The sequence below is a fragment of the Aquarana catesbeiana genome, linkage group LG02, assembly GCF_042186555.1.
Source record: "Aquarana catesbeiana isolate 2022-GZ linkage group LG02, ASM4218655v1, whole genome shotgun sequence".
In the NCBI taxonomy this organism is placed as follows: domain Eukaryota; kingdom Metazoa; phylum Chordata; class Amphibia; order Anura; family Ranidae; genus Aquarana; species Aquarana catesbeiana.
Genome location: NC_133325.1, coordinates 573,307,712 through 573,324,189, shown reverse-complemented (window position 1 = coordinate 573,324,189; position 16,478 = coordinate 573,307,712).

The following is a 16,478-nucleotide window of genomic DNA, read 5'->3' as shown; positions in this document are numbered from 1 at the left end:
TCGCCGCAAAAACGTCATTTCGTGGACCATTCGGCAAAACATTCCACAAAGTAATAACACGCCAATCGGGAACAATCCGCTCGTTTCGGTATATTATTTGTCTCTGTAGTGTGAAAACTGTGGGAGGAGTCTACAAGCATTATCAAGTCTAGCAGATGAAGTCACATGCATTTGGAGTGTCTCAGCATCTTGTGTTTACAACCACTGTTTCCTAGCAACGCTCATGCCCTGTTTATGCTTCTCAAATACTGCTTCATCAAAACTGCCCCATCAGAATTACCCCATCAAAACTGCCCCATCATATTCCTCTATTATAAATCAGTACATGGTGTGTCTGTCCCCTCCCCCGGGCTCTGTAATCAGCTGAAATGCTCCAGCCACCTTCCCCCCTGTGTATAACAGAAGCTGTGGTAACCATGGCAACAAAACAAACACAGTAGACTCTGATTAATGGCTAAAATTTCCTGAAATGACCTCTAAACAAAAAGCTTTTTCCCAAAAACTATAAATCCTACAGCGAAGATCTTTATATTGTGAGAATCACAAGACCCAGACCTAGATTTTGATGTATAGTATGTCTCTGAAATATTAAAAATGGAGGCACGGTCGCAGTTTAGAAATTGCCCTTCAAATTTGAAGGGGCTAGAGTGTAGTTTCAATGAATGTCAATGGACGGCGTGAGCTGCAAACAAATGGTCATATTGTGAAAACTATCAGGACTATGGCTTAGCCGTGGACATGTTTAGTGGCAGCAGGGATAGCTGAACGTTTTGATATAAGATTTGTGTAGGTGGGCTTGAAAATGAGGGAGTGGCGGCAGTTTAGAAATCATGTTCTGATTTTTCACCTTTTGTCACCTCCCACTCTAGTTTCCCCATTCATTCCTATGGGACCAATTTCGCCGCAAAAACTACGATATTTCGTGAACCGTTCGGCGAAACGTTCCACAAAATAATAGCACACCATTCAGGAACAATCCGCACGTTTCGGTATATTACTTGTCTATGTAGTGTAAAAATTGTGGGAGGAGTTAGGGTGGTAAATTTGGCTATAATAATAAGAACAACTAGAAAAGCTAAAATTTCTGGGGAAATTGTGAAAGTGTTCTTGCCTCTACAACTGGAGTGGGCGGAGTAACTGGGTGGGGTGGAGTGGCTTGAGTAACTGTGAAAAGTGTTAAAAAGCTTAATATTTTAAAAAAGTATAAATAGTAGTAAAAAAGTTCCATCATTAGCTGAAAGAGCTGAACATTTTTTTCAAAAGTAATTTTTTTTTCAAAAGTAATTTTTTTTTTCAAAAATAAATTTTTTTTTTTTCAAAAATGAATTTTTTTTTTTCAAAAATGATTTTTTTTTCAAAAATATTTTTTTTTTATGGGGCGGTCATAATGTTTTGGCTGATCATGGGGTTGTCAACTTTTGTCACCTCCCACTCTAGTTTTGAATATTTCGCCATTCATTCCTATGGGACCAATTTTGTCGCAAAAACGACGATATTTCGTGAACCATTCGGCGAAACGTTCCAGAAAGTAATAGCACACCAATTAAATGACATTGATTCCAGATTCACACTGGTATATTTCAGCTTTTCACAAAGTTCCACAAGGTAATAGCACACCAATTAAATGACATTGAACATTTCACCATTCATTCCTATGGGACCAATATTGCCGCAAAAACGACGATATTTCGTGAACCATTCGGTGAAACGTTCCACAAAGTAGTAGCACACCAATCGGGAACAATCCGCACGTTTCGGTATATTACTTGTCTCTGTAGTGTAAAAACTGTGGGAGGAGTCTACAAGCATTATCAAGTCTAGCAGATGAAGTCGCATGCATTTGGGGTGTCTCAGCATCTTGTGTTTACATCCACTGTTTCCTAGCAACGCTCATGCCCTGTTTATGCTTCACAAATACTGTTCAATACACAATAGACAGGATAATGATAGATGTAGAAACTGCAGTAATTCAAATGGCCGTATTTTAAAAACTATAAATCCTACAGTGAAGATCTTTATATTGTGAGAATCACAAGACCCAGACCTAGATTTTGATATATAGTATGTCTCTGAAATATTAAAATTGAAGTTTAGAAATTGCCCTTCAAATTTGAAGGGGCTAGAGTGTAGTTTCAATGAATGTCAATGGACGGTGTGAGTTGCAAACAAATGGTCATATTGTGAAAACTATCAGGACTATGGCTTAGCCGTGGACATGTTTAGTGGCAGCAGGGATAGCTGAACATTTTGATATAAGATTTGTGTAAGTGGGCTTGAAAATAAGGGAGTGGCGGCAGTTTAGAAATCATGTTCTGATTTTTCAGCTTTTGTCACCTCCCACTCTAGTTTCCCCATTCATTCTTATGGGACCAATTTCGCCGCAAAAACTACGATATTTCGTGAACCATTCGGCGAAACGTTCCACAAAATAATAGCACACCATTCGGGAACAATCCGCACGTTTCGGTATATTACTTGTCTATGTAGTTTAAAAATTGTGGGAGGAGTTAGGGTGGTAAATTTGGCTATAATAATAAGAATAATAAGAACTAGAAAAGGTACAATTTCTGGGGAAATTGTGAAAAGTGTTCTTGCCTCTACAACTGGAGTGGGCGGAGTAACTGGGTGGAGTGGCTTGAGTAACTGTTGTGTGGTTGGAGTGGCTGGAGTAACTGTGAAAAGTGTTAAAAAGCTTAATATTTTAAAAAGTATAAATAGTAGTAAAAAAGTTGAAGTCCCATCACTAGCTGAAAGAGCTGAACGATTTTTTCAAAAGTTTTTTTTTTTCAAAAATGAATTATTTTTTTTCAAAAATGATTTTTTTTTTTTTAAACAAAATTTATTTTTTCAAAAATAATTTTTTTTACAAAAACTGCCATCAAAACTACCCCATCAGAATTGTCCCATCAAAACTGCCCCATCATATTGCCACCATCAAAACTGCCCCATCAGAATTGCCCCATCAAAACTGCCCCATCAGACTTGCCCCATCAAAACTGCCCCATCAGAATTGCCCTATCAAAACAGCCCCATCATATTGCCACCATCAAAACTGCCCCATCAGAATTGCCCCATCATATTGCCACCATCAAAACTGCCCCATCAGAATTGCCCTATCAAAACTGCCCCATCATATTGCCACCATCAAAACTGCCCCATCATATTGCCACCATCAAAACTGCCCCATCATAATTGCCCCATCATATTGCCACCATCAAAACTGCCCCATCATAATTGCCCCATTAAAACTGCCCCATCAGAATTGCCCCATCAAAACTGCCCCATCATATTGCCACCATCAAAACTGCCCCATCAGAATTACCCCATCAAAACTGCCCCATCATATTCCTCTATTATAAATCAGTACATGGTGTGTCTGTCCCCTCCCCCGGGCTCTGTAATCAGAGCTGAGATGCTCCAGCCACCTCCCCCCCCTGTGTATAACAGAAGCTGTGGTAACCATGGCAACAAAACAAACACAGTAGACTCTGATTAATAGCTAAAATTTCCTGAAATGACCTCTAAACAAAAAGCTTTTTCCCAAAAACTATAAATCCTACAGCGAAGATCTTTATATTGTGAGAATCAGAAGACCCAGACCTAGATTTTGATGTATAGTATGTCTCTGAAATATTAAAAATGGAGGCACGGTCGCAGTTTAGAAATTGCCCTTCAAATTTGAAGGGGCTAGAGTGTAGTTTCAATGAATGTCAATGGACGGCGTGAGCTGCAAACAAATGGTCATATTGTGAAAACTATCAGGACTATGGCTTAGCCGTGGACATGTTTAGTGGCAGCAGGGATAGCTGAACGTTTTGATATAAGATTTGTGTAGGTGGGCTTGAAAATGAGGGAGTGGCGGCAGTTTAGAAATCATGTTCTGATTTTTCACCTTTTGTCACCTCCCACTCTAGTTTCCCCATTCATTCCTATGGGACCAATTTCGCCGCAAAAACTACGATATTTCGTGAACCGTTCGGCGAAACGTTCCACAAAATAATAGCACACCATTCAGGAACAATCCGCACGTTTCGGTATATTACTTGTCTATGTAGTGTAAAAATTGTGGGAGGAGTTAGGGTGGTAAATTTGGCTATAATAATAAGAACAACTAGAAAAGCTAAAATTTCTGGGGAAATTGTGAAAGTGTTCTTGCCTCTACAACTGGAGTGGGCGGAGTAACTGGGTGGGGTGGAGTGGCTTGAGTAACTGTGAAAAGTGTTAAAAAGCTTAATATTTTAAAAAAGTATAAATAGTAGTAAAAAAGTTCCATCATTAGCTGAAAGAGCTGAACATTTTTTTCAAAAGTAATTTTTTTTTCAAAAGTAATTTTTTTTTTCAAAAATAAATTTTTTTTTTTTCAAAAATGAATTTTTTTTTTTCAAAAATGATTTTTTTTTCAAAAATATTTTTTTTTTATGGGGCGGTCATAATGTTTTGGCTGATCATGGGGTTGTCAGCTTTTGTCACCTCCCACTCTAGTTTTGAATATTTCGCCATTCATTCCTATGGGACCAATTTTGTCGCAAAAACGACGATATTTCGTGAACCATTCGGCGAAACGTTCCAGAAAGTAATAGCACACCAATTAAATGACATTGATTCCAGATTCACACTGGTATATTTCAGCTTTTCACAAAGTTCCACAAGGTAATAGCACACCAATTAAATGACATTGAACATTTCACCATTCATTCCTATGGGACCAATATTGCCGCAAAAACGACGATATTTCGTGAACCATTCGGTGAAACGTTCCACAAAGTAGTAGCACACCAATCGGGAACAATCCGCACGTTTCGGTATATTACTTGTCTCTGTAGTGTAAAAACTGTGGGAGGAGTCTACAAGCATTATCAAGTCTAGCAGATGAAGTCGCATGCATTTGGGGTGTCTCAGCATCTTGTGTTTACATCCACTGTTTCCTAGCAACGCTCATGCCCTGTTTATGCTTCACAAATACTGTTCAATACACAATAGACAGGATAATGATAGATGTAGAAACTGCAGTAATTCAAATGGCCGTATTTTAAAAACTATAAATCCTACAGTGAAGATCTTTATATTGTGAGAATCACAAGACCCAGACCTAGATTTTGATATATAGTATGTCTCTGAAATATTAAAATTGAAGGCACGGTCGCAGTTTAGAAATTTCCCTTCAAATTTGAAGGGGCTAGAGTGTAGTTTCAATGAATGTCAATGGACGGTGTGAGTTGCAAACAAATGGTCATATTGTGAAAACTATCAGGACTATGGCTTAGCCGTGGACATGTTTAGTGGCAGCAGGGATAGCTGAACATTTTGATATAAGATTTGTGTAAGTGGGCTTGAAAATAAGGGAGTGGCGGCAGTTTAGAAATCATGTTCTGATTTTTCAGCTTTTGTCACCTCCCACTCTAGTTTCCCCATTCATTCCTATGGGACCAATTTCGCCGCAAAAACTACGATATTTCGTGAACCATTCGGTGAAACGTTCCACAAAATAATAGCACACCATTCGGGAACAATCCGCACGTTTCGGTATATTACTTGTCTATGTAGTGTAAAAATTGTGGGAGGAGTTAGGGTGGTAAATTTGGCTATAATAATAAGAACTAGAAAAGGTACAATTTCTGGGGAAATTGTGAAAGTGTTCTTGCCTCTACAACTGGAGTGGGCGGAGTAACTAGGTGGGGTGGAGTGGCTTGAGTAACTGTGAAAAGTGTTAAAAAGCTTAATATTTTAAAAAGTATAAATAGTAGTAAAAATGTTCCATCATTCGCTGAAAGAGCTGAACATTTTTTTCAAAGGTAATTTTTTTTTTCAAAAATGAATTTTTTTATTTCAAAAATATTTTTTTTTTCGAAATTATTTTTTTTTAAAGTAATTTTTTTTTCAAAAATATTTTTTTTTTTTTCAAAAATATTTTTTTTTTCAAAAATATTTTTTTTTTTTCAAAAATATTTTTTTTTTTTCAAAAATGATTTTTTTTTTTCCAAAAATTATTTTTTTATTTTTTTCAAAAATTATTTTTTTTTTTCAAAAATATTTTTTTTTTTACATGGGGCGGTCATAATGTTTTGGCTGATCATGGGGCGGTCATAATGTTTTGGCTGATCATGGGGTTGTCAGCTTTTGTCACCTCCCACTCTAGTTTTGAACATTTCGCCATTCATTCCTATGGGACCAATTTCGCCGCAAAAACATCATTTCGTAGACCATTCGGCGAAACATTCCACAAAGTAATAACACACCAATCGGGAACAATCCGCTCATTTCGGTATATTACTTGTCTCTGTAGTGTAAAAACTGTGGGAGGAGTCTACAAGCATTATCAAGTCTAGCAGATGAAGTCACATGCATTTGGGGTGTCTCAGCATCTTGTGTTTACAACCACTGTTTCCTAGCAACGCTCATGCCCTGTTTATGCTTCCCAAATACTACTTCATCAAAACTGCCTCATCAGAATTACCCCATCAAAACTGCCCCATCATATTCCTCTATTATAAATCAGTACATGGTGTGTCTGTCCCCTCCCCCGGGCTCTGTAATCAGCTGAGATGCTCCAGCCACCTCCCCCCTGTGTATAACAGAAGCTTTGGTAACCATGGCAACAAAACAAACACTAACAGTACACTCTGATTAATGGCTAAAATTTCCTGAAATGACCTCTAAACAAATGGCCGTATTTTAAAAACTATACATCCTACAGCGAAGATCTTTATATTGTGAGAATCACAAGACCCAGACCTAGATTTTGATGTATAGTATGTCTGTGAAATATTAAAAATGAAGGCACGGTCGCAGTTTAGAAATTGCCCTTCAAATTTGGAGGGGGCAAGAGTGTAGTTTCAATGAATGTCAATGGACGGCGTGAGTTACAAACAAATGGTCATATTGTGAAAACTATCAGGACTATGGCTTAGCCGTGGACATGTTTAGTGGCAGCAGGGATAGCTGAACGTTTTGATATAAGATTTGTGTAGGTGGGCTTGAAAATGAGGGAGTGGCGGCAGTTTAGAAATCATGTTCTGATTTTTCAGCTTTTGTCATCTCCCACTCTAGTTTCCCCATTCATTCCTATGGGACCAATTTCGCCGCAAAAATGACGATATTTTGTGAACCATTCGGTGAAACATTCCACAAAGTAATAGCACACCATTCGGGAACAATCCGCACGTTTCGGTATATTACTTGTCTATGTAGTGTAAAAACTGTGGGAGGAGTTAGGGTGGTAAATTTGGCTATAATAATAAGAATAATATATATGTGAGATAACAGTAAGTGGTCTTGCTATGCAAGAACACTTAATAACTAGAAAAGGTACAATTTCTGGGGAAATTGTGAAAGTGTTCTTGCCTCTACAACTGGAGTGGGCGGAGTAACTGGGTGGAGTGGGCGGAGTAACTGTGAAAAGTGTTAAAAAGCTTAATATTTTAAAAAGTATAAATAGTAGTAAAAAAGTTCCATCATTCGCTGAAAGAGCTGAACATTTTTTTCAAAAGTAATTTTTTTTTTCAAAAATGAATTTTTTTTAATCAAAAATGATTTTTTTTTCTTCAAAAATGATTTTTTTTTTCAAAAGTAATTTTTTTTTTCAAAGGTAATTTTTTTTTTCAAAAATGAATTTTTTTATTTCAAAAATAATTTTTTTTTCGAAATTATTATTTTTTTTAAAGTAATTTTTTTTTCAAAAATATTTTTTTTTTCAAATATATTTTTTTTTCAAAAATAATTTTTTTTTTAAAAGAAATTTTTTTTTCAAAAATATTTTTTTTTTCAAAAATATTTTTTTTTTCAAAAATGATTTTTTTTTTTCAAAAATTATTTTTTTACTTTTTTCAAAAATTTTTTTTTTTTCAAAAATATTTTTTTTTTTACATGGGGCGGTCATAATGTTTTGGCTGATCATGGGGTGGTCATAATGTTTTGGCTGATCATGGGGTTGTCAGCTTTTGTCACTTCCCACTCTAGTTTCGAACATTTCGCCATTCATTCCTACGGGACCAATTTCGCCGCAAAAACGTCATTTCGTGGACCATTCGGCAAAACATTCCACAAAGTAATAACACACCAATCGGGAACAATCCGCTCGTTTCGGTATATTATTTGTCTCTGTAGTGTGAAAACTGTGGGAGGAGTCTACAAGCATTATCAAGTCTAGCAGATGAAGTCACATGCATTTGGGGTGTCTAAGCATCGTGTGTTTACAACCACTGTTTCCTAGCAACGCTCATGCCCTGTTTATGCTTCCCAAATACTGCTTCATCAAAACTGCCCCATCAGAATTACCCCATCAAAACTGCCCCATCATATTCCTCTATTATAAATCAGTACATGGTGTGTCTGTCCCCTCCCCCGGGCTCTGTAATCAGCTGAGATGCTCCAGCCACCTCCCCCCCTGTGTATAACAGAAGCTTTGGTAACCATGGCAACAAAACAAACACAGTACACGCTGATTAATGGCTAAAATTTCCTGAAATGACCTCTAAACAAATGGCCGTATTTTAAAAACTATACATCCTACAGCGAAGATCTTTATATTGTGAGAATGACAAGACCCAGACCTAGATTTTGATACATAGTATGTCTCTGAAATATTAAAAATGAAGGCACAGTCGCAGTTTAGAAATTGCCCTTCAAATTTGGAGGGGGCTAGAGTGTAGTTTCAATGAATGTCAATGGACGGCGTGAGTTGCAAACAAATGGTCATATTGTGAAAACTATCAGGACTATGGCTTAGCCGTGGACATGTTTAGTGGCAGCAGGGATAGCTGAACGTTTTGATATAAGATTTGTGTAGGTGGGCTTGAAAATGAGGGAGTGGCGGCAGTTTAGAAATCATGTTCTGATTTTCCAGCTTTTGTCATCTTCCACTCTAGTTTCCCCATTCATTCCTATGGGACCAATTTCGCCGCAAAAACGACGATATTTCGTGAACCATTCGGCGAAACGTTCCACAAAGTAATAGCACACCATTCGGGAACAATCCGCACGTTTCGGTATATTACTTGTCTATGTAGTGTAAAAACTGTGGGAGGAGTTAGGGTGGTAAATTTGGCTATAATAATAAGAATAATATATATGTGAGATAACAGTAAGTGGTCTTGCTATGCAAGAACACTTAATAAGAACTAGAAAAGGTACAATTTCTGGGGAAATTGTGAAAAGTGTTCTTGCCTCTACAACTGGAGTGGGCGGAGTAACTGGGTGGAGTGGCTTGAGTAACTGTTGTGTGGTTGGAGTGGCTGGAGTAACTGTGAAAAGTGTTAAAAAGCTTAATATTTTAAAAAGTATAAATAGTAGTAAAAAAGTTGAAGTCCCATCACTAGCTGAAAGAGCTGAACGATTTTTTCAAAAGTTTTTTTTTTCAAAAATGAATTATTTTTTTTCAAAAATGATTTTTTTTTTTTTTAAACGAAATTTTTTTTTTCAAAAATAATTTTTTTTTCAAAAACTGCCATCAAAACTACCCCATCAGAATTGTCCCATCAAAACTGCCTCATCATATTGCCACCATCAAAACTGCCCCATCAGAATTGCCCCATCAAAACTGCCCCATCAGACTTGCCCCATCAAAACTGCCCCATCAGAATTGCCCTATCAAAACAGCCCCATCATATTGCCACCATCAAAACTGCCCCATCATAATTGCCCCATCATATTGCCACCATCAAAACTGCCCCATCATAATTGCCCCATTAAAACTGCCCCATCAGAATTGCCCCATCAAAACTGCCCCATCATATTGCCACCATCAAAACTGCCCCATCAGAATTACCCCATCAAAACTGCCCCATCATATTCCTCTATTATAAATCAGTACATGGTGTGTCTGTCCCCTCCCCCGGGCTCTGTAATCAGAGCTGAGATGCTCCAGCCACCTCCCCCCCTGTGTATAACAGAAGCTGTGGTAACCATGGCAACAAAACAAACACAGTAGACTCTGATTAATGGCTAAAATTTCCTGAAATGACCTCTAAACAAAAAGCTTTTTCCCAAAAACTATAAATCCTACAGCGAAGATCTTTATATTGTGAGAATCAGAAGACCCAGACCTAGATTTTGATGTATAGTATGTCTCTGAAATATTAAAAATGGAGGCACGGTCGCAGTTTAGAAATTGCCCTTCAAATTTGAAGGGGCTAGAGTGTAGTTTCAATGAATGTCAATGGACGGCGTGAGCTGCAAACAAATGGTCATATTGTGAAAACTATCAGGACTATGGCTTAGCCGTGGACATGTTTAGTGGCAGCAGGGATAGCTGAACGTTTTGATATAAGATTTGTGTAGGTGGGCTTGAAAATGAGGGAGTGGCGGCAGTTTAGAAATCATGTTCTGATTTTTCAGCTTTTGTCACCTCCCACTCTAGTTTCCCCATTCATTCCTATGGGACCAATTTCGCCGCAAAAACGACGATATTTCGTGAACCATTCGGCAAAACGTTCCACAAAATAATAGCACACCATTCGGGAACAATCCGCACGTTTCGGTATATTACTTGTCTATGTAGTGTAAAAATTGTGGGAGGAGTTAGGGTGGTAAATTTGGCTATAATAATAAGAATAACTAGAAAAGCTACAATTTCTGGGGAAATTGTGAAAGTGTTCTTGCCTCTACAACTGGAGTGGGCGGAGTAACTGGGTGGGGTGGAGTGGCTTGAGTAACTGTGAAAAGTGTTAAAAAGCTTAATATTTTAAAAAAGTATAAATAGTAGTAAAAAAGTTCCATCATTAGCTGAAAGAGCTGAACATTTTTTTCAAAAGTAATTTTTTTTTCAAAAGTAATTTTTTTTTTCAAAAATAAATTTTTTTTTTTTCAAAAATGAATTATTTTTTTTCAAAAATGATTTTTTTTTTCAAAAATATTTTTTTTTTATGGGGCGGTCATAATGTTTTGGCTGATCATGGGGTTGTCAGCTTTTGTCACCTCCCACTCTAGTTTTGAACATTTCGCCATTCATTCCTATGGGACCAATTTCGTCGCAAAAACGACGATATTTCGTGAACCATTCGGCGAAACGTTCCAGAAAGTAATAGCACACCAATTAAATGACATTGATTACGGATTCACACTGGTATATTTCAGCTTTTCACAAAGTTCCACAAGGTAATAGCACACCAATTAAATGACATTGAACATTTCACCATTCATTCCTATGGGACCAATATTGCCGCAAAAACGACGATATTTCGTGAACCATTCGGTGAAACATTCCACAAAGTAGTAGCACACCAATCGGGAACAATCCGCACGTTTCGGTATATTACTTGTCTCTGTAGTGTAAAAACTGTGGGAGGAGTCTACAAGCATTATCAAGTCTAGCAGATGAAGTCGCATGCATTTGGGGTGTCTCAGCATCTTGTGTTTACATCCACTGTTTCCTAGCAACGCTCATGCCCTGTTTATGCTTCACAAATACTGTTCAATACACAATAGACAGGATAATGATAGATGTAGAAACTGCAGTAATTCAAATGGCCGTATTTTAAAAACTATAAATCCTACAGTGAAGATCTCTATATTGTGAGAATCACAAGACCCAGACCTAGATTTTGATGTATAATATGTCTCTGAAATATTAAAAATAGAGGCACGGTCGCAGTTTAGAAATTGCCCTTCAAATTTGAAGGGGCTAGAGTGTAGTTTCAATGAATGTCAATGGACGGTGTGAGTTGCAAACAAATGGTCATATTGTGAAAACTATCAGGACTATGGCTTAGCCGTGGACATGTTTAGTGGCAGCAGGGATAGCTGAACGTTTTGATATAAGATTTGTGTAGGTGGGCTTGAAAATGAGGGAGTGGCGGCAGTTTAGAAATCATGTTCTGATTTTTCACCTTTTGTCACCTCCCACTCTAGTTTCCCCATTCATTCCTATGGGACCAATTTCGCCGCAAAAACTACGATATTTCGTGAACCATTCGGCGAAACGTTCCACAAAATAATAGCATACCATTCGGGAACAATCTGCACGTTTCGGTATATTACTTGTCTATGTAGTGTAAAAATTGTGGGAGGAGTTAGGGTGGTAAATTTGGCTATAATAATAAGAATAACTAGAAAAGCTACAATTTCTGGGGAAATTGTGAAAGTGTTCTTGCCTCTACAACTGGAGTGGGCGGAGTAACTGGGTGGGGTGAAGTGGCTTGAGTAACTGTGAAAAGTGTTAAAAAGCTTAATATTTTAAAAAGTATAAATAGTAGTAAAAAAGTTCCATCATTCGCTGAAAGAGCTGAACATTTTTTTCAAAAGTAATTTTTTTTTTCAAAAATGAATTTTTTTTAATCAAAAATGATTTTTTTTTCTTCAAAAATGATTTTTTTTTTCAAAAGTAATTTTTTTTTTCAAAGGTAATTTTTTTTTTCAAAAATGAATTTTTTTATTTCAAAAATAATTTTTTTTTCGAAATTATTATTTTTTTTAAAGTAATTTTTTTTTCAAAAATAATTTTTTTTTTTCAAAAATATTTTTTTTTCAAAGATATTTTTTTTTTCAAAAATAATTTTTTTTTTAAAAGAAATTTTTTTTTCAAAAATATTTTTTTTTCCAAAAATATATTTTTTTTTTTTTCAAAAATGATTTTTTTTTCAAAAATTATTTTTTTACTTTTTTCAAAAAATTTTTTTTTTTTTCAAAAATTTTTTTTTTTTTTCAAAAATATTTTTTTTTTTACATGGGGCGGTCATAATGTTTTGGCTGATCATGGGGTGGTCATAATGTTTTGGCTGATCATGGGGTTGTCAGCTTTTGTCACTTCCCACTCTAGTTTTGAACATTTCGCCATTCATTCCTATGGGACCAATATCGCCGCAAAAACGTCATTTCGTGGACCATTCGGCAAAACATTCCACAAAGTAATAACACACCAATCGGGAACAATCCGCTCGTTTCGGTATATTATTTGTCTCTGTAGTGTGAAAACTGTGGGAGGAGTCTACAAGCATTATCAAGTCTAGCAGATGAAGTCACATGCATTTGGAGTGTCTCAGCATCTTGTGTTTACAACCACTGTTTCCTAGCAACGCTCATGCCCTGTTTATGCTTCCCAAATACTGCTTCATCAAAACTGCCCCATCAGAATTACCCCATCAAAACTGCCCCATCATATTCCTCTATTATAAATCAGTACATGGTGTGTCTGTCCCCTCCCCCGGGCTCTGTAATCAGCTGAGATGCTCCAGCCACCTCCCCCCTTGTGTATAACAGAAGCTTTGGTAACCATGGCAACAAAACAAACACTAACAGTACACTCTGATTAATGGCTAATATTTCCTGAAATGACCTCTAAACAAATGGCTGTATTTTAAAAAGTATACATCCTACAGCGAAGATCTTTATATTGTGAGAATCACAAGACCCAGACCTAGATTTTGATGTATAGTATGTCTCTGAAATATTAAAAATGAAGGCACAGTCGCAGTTTAGAAATTGCCCTTCAAATTTGGAGGGGGCTAGAGTGTAGTTTCAATGAATGTCAATGGACGGCGTGAGTTGCAAACAAATGGTCATATTGTGAAAACTATCAGGACTATGGCTTAGCCGTGGACATGTTTAGTGGCAGCAGGGATAGCTGAACGTTTTGATATAAGATTTGTGTAGGTGGGCTTGAAAATGAGGGAGTGGCGGCAGTTTAGAAATCATGTTCTGATTTTCCAGCTTTTGTCATCTCCCACTCTAGTTTCCCCATTCATTCCTATGGGACCAATTTCGCCGCAAAAACGACGATATTTCGTGAACCATTCGGCGAAACGTTCCACAAAGTAATAGCACACCATTCGGGAACAATCCGCACGTTTCGGTATATTACTTGTCTATGTAGTGTAAAAACTGTGGGAGGAGTTAGGGTGGTAAATTTGGCTATAATAATAAGAATAATATATATGTGAGATAACAGTAAGTGGTCTTGCTATGCAAGAACACTTAACTAGAAAAGCTACAATTTCTGGGGAAATTGTGAAAGTGTTCTTGCCTCTACAACTGGAGTGGGCGGAGTAACTGGGTGGGGTGGAGTGGCTTGAGTAACTGTGAAAAGTGTTAAAAAGCTTAATATTTTAAAAAAGTATAAATAGTAGTAAAAAAGTTCCATCATTAGCTGAAAGAGCTGAACATTTTTTTCAAAAGTAATTTTTTTCTCAAAAGTAATTTTTTTTTTTCAAAAATAAATTTTTTTTTTTCAAAAATGAATTATTTTTTTTCAAAAATGATTTTTTTTTTCAAAAATATTTTTTTTTTTTATGGGGCGGTCATAATGTTTTGGCTGATCATGGGGTTGTCAGCTTTTGTCACCTCCCACTCTAGTTTTGAACATTTCGCCATTCATTCCTATGGGACCAATTTCGTCGCAAAAACGACGATATTTCGTGAACCATTCGGCGAAACGTTCTAGAAAGTAATAGCACACCAATTAAATGACATTGATTCCGGATTCACACTGGTATATTTCAGCTTTTCACAAAGTTCCACAAGGTAATAGCACACCAATTAAATGACATTGAACATTTCACCATTCATTCCTATGGGACCAATATTGCCGCAAAAACGACGATATTTCGTGAACCATTCGGTGAAACGTTCCACAAAGTAGTAGCACACCAATCGGGAACAATCTGCACGTTTCGGTATATTACTTGTCTCTGTAGTGTAAAAACTGTGGGAGGAGTCTACAAGCATTATCAAGTCTAGCAGATGAAGTCGCATGCATTTGGGGTGTCTCAGCATCTTGTGTTTACATCCACTGTTTCCTAGCAACGCTCATGCCCTGTTTATGCTTCACAAATACTGTTCAATACACAATAGACAGGATAATGGTAGATGTAGAAACTGCAGTAATTCAAATGGCCGTATTTTAAAAACTATAAATCCTACAGTGAAGATCTTTATATTGTGAGAATCACAAGACCCAGACCTAGATTTTGATATATAGTATGTCTCTGAAATATTAAAATTGAAGGCACGGTCGCAGTTTAGAAATTGCCCTTCAAATTTGAAGGGGCTAGAGTGTAGTTTCAATGAATGTCAATGGACGGTGTGAGTTGCAAACAAATGGTCATATTGTGAAAACTATCAGGACTATGGCTTAGCCGTGGACATGTTTAGTGGCAGCAGGGATAGCTGAACATTTTGATATAAGATTTGTGTAAGTGGGCTTGAAAATGAGGGAGTGGCGGCAGTTTAGAAATCATGTTCTGATTTTTCAGCTTTTGTCACCTCCCACTCTAGTTTCCCCATTCATTCCTATGGGACCAATTTCGCCGCTAAAACAACAATATTTCGTGAACCATTCGGCGAAACATTCCACAAAATAATAGCACACCATTCGGGAACAATCCGCACGTTTTGGTATATTACTTGTCTATGTAGTGTAAAAACTGTGGGAGGAGTTAGGGTGGTAAATTTGGCTATAATAATAATAAGAAGAAGAACTAGAAAAGCTACAATTTCTGGGGAAATTGTGAAAAGTGTTCTTGCCTCTACAACTGGAGTGAGCGGAGTAACTGGGTGGAGTGGAGTGGCTTGAGTAACTGTGAAAAGTGTTAAAAAGCTTAATATTTTAAAAAGTATAAATAGTAGTAAAAAAGTTGAAGTCCCATCATTAGCTGAAAGAGCTGAACATTTTTTTCAAAAGTTTTTTTTTTTTTTCAAAAATGAATTTTTTTTCAAAAATGAATTTTTTTTTTTTAAACTAAATTTTTTTTTCAAAAACTGCCATCAAAACTGCCACATCAGAATTGTCCCATCAAAACTGCCCCATCATATTGCCACCATCAAAACTGCCCCATCAGAATTGCCCCATCAAAACTGCCCCATCAGAATTGCCCCATCAAAACTGCCCCATCATATTGCCACCATCAAAACTGCCCCATCAGAATTGCACTATCAAAACAGCCCCATCATATTGCCACCATCAAAACTGCCCCATCAGAATTGCCCCATCATATTGCCACCATCAAAACTGCCCCATCAGAATTGCCCTATCAAAACTGCCCCATCATATTGCCACCATCAAAACTGCCCCATCATAATTGCCCCACCAAAACTGCCCCATCATATTGCCACCATCAAAACTGCCCCATCATAATTGCCCCATTAAAACTGCCCCATCAGAATTGCCCTATCAAAACTGCCCCATCATATTCCTCTATTATAAATCAGTACATGGTGTGTCTGTCCCCTCCCCCGGGCTCTGTAATCAGAGCTGAGATGCTCCAGCCACCTCCCCCCTGTGTATAACAGAAGCTTTGGTAACCATGGCAACAAAACAAACACAGTACACTCTGATTAATGGCTAAAATTTCCTGAAATGACCTCTAAACAAAAAGCTTTTTCCCAAAAACTATAAATCCTACAGCGAAGATCTTTATATTGTGAGAATCACAAGACCCAGACCTAGATTTTGATGTATAATATGTCTCTGAAATATTAAAAATAGAGGCACGGTCGCAGTTTAGAAATTGCCCTTCAAATTTGAAGGGGCTAGAGTGTAGTTTCAATGA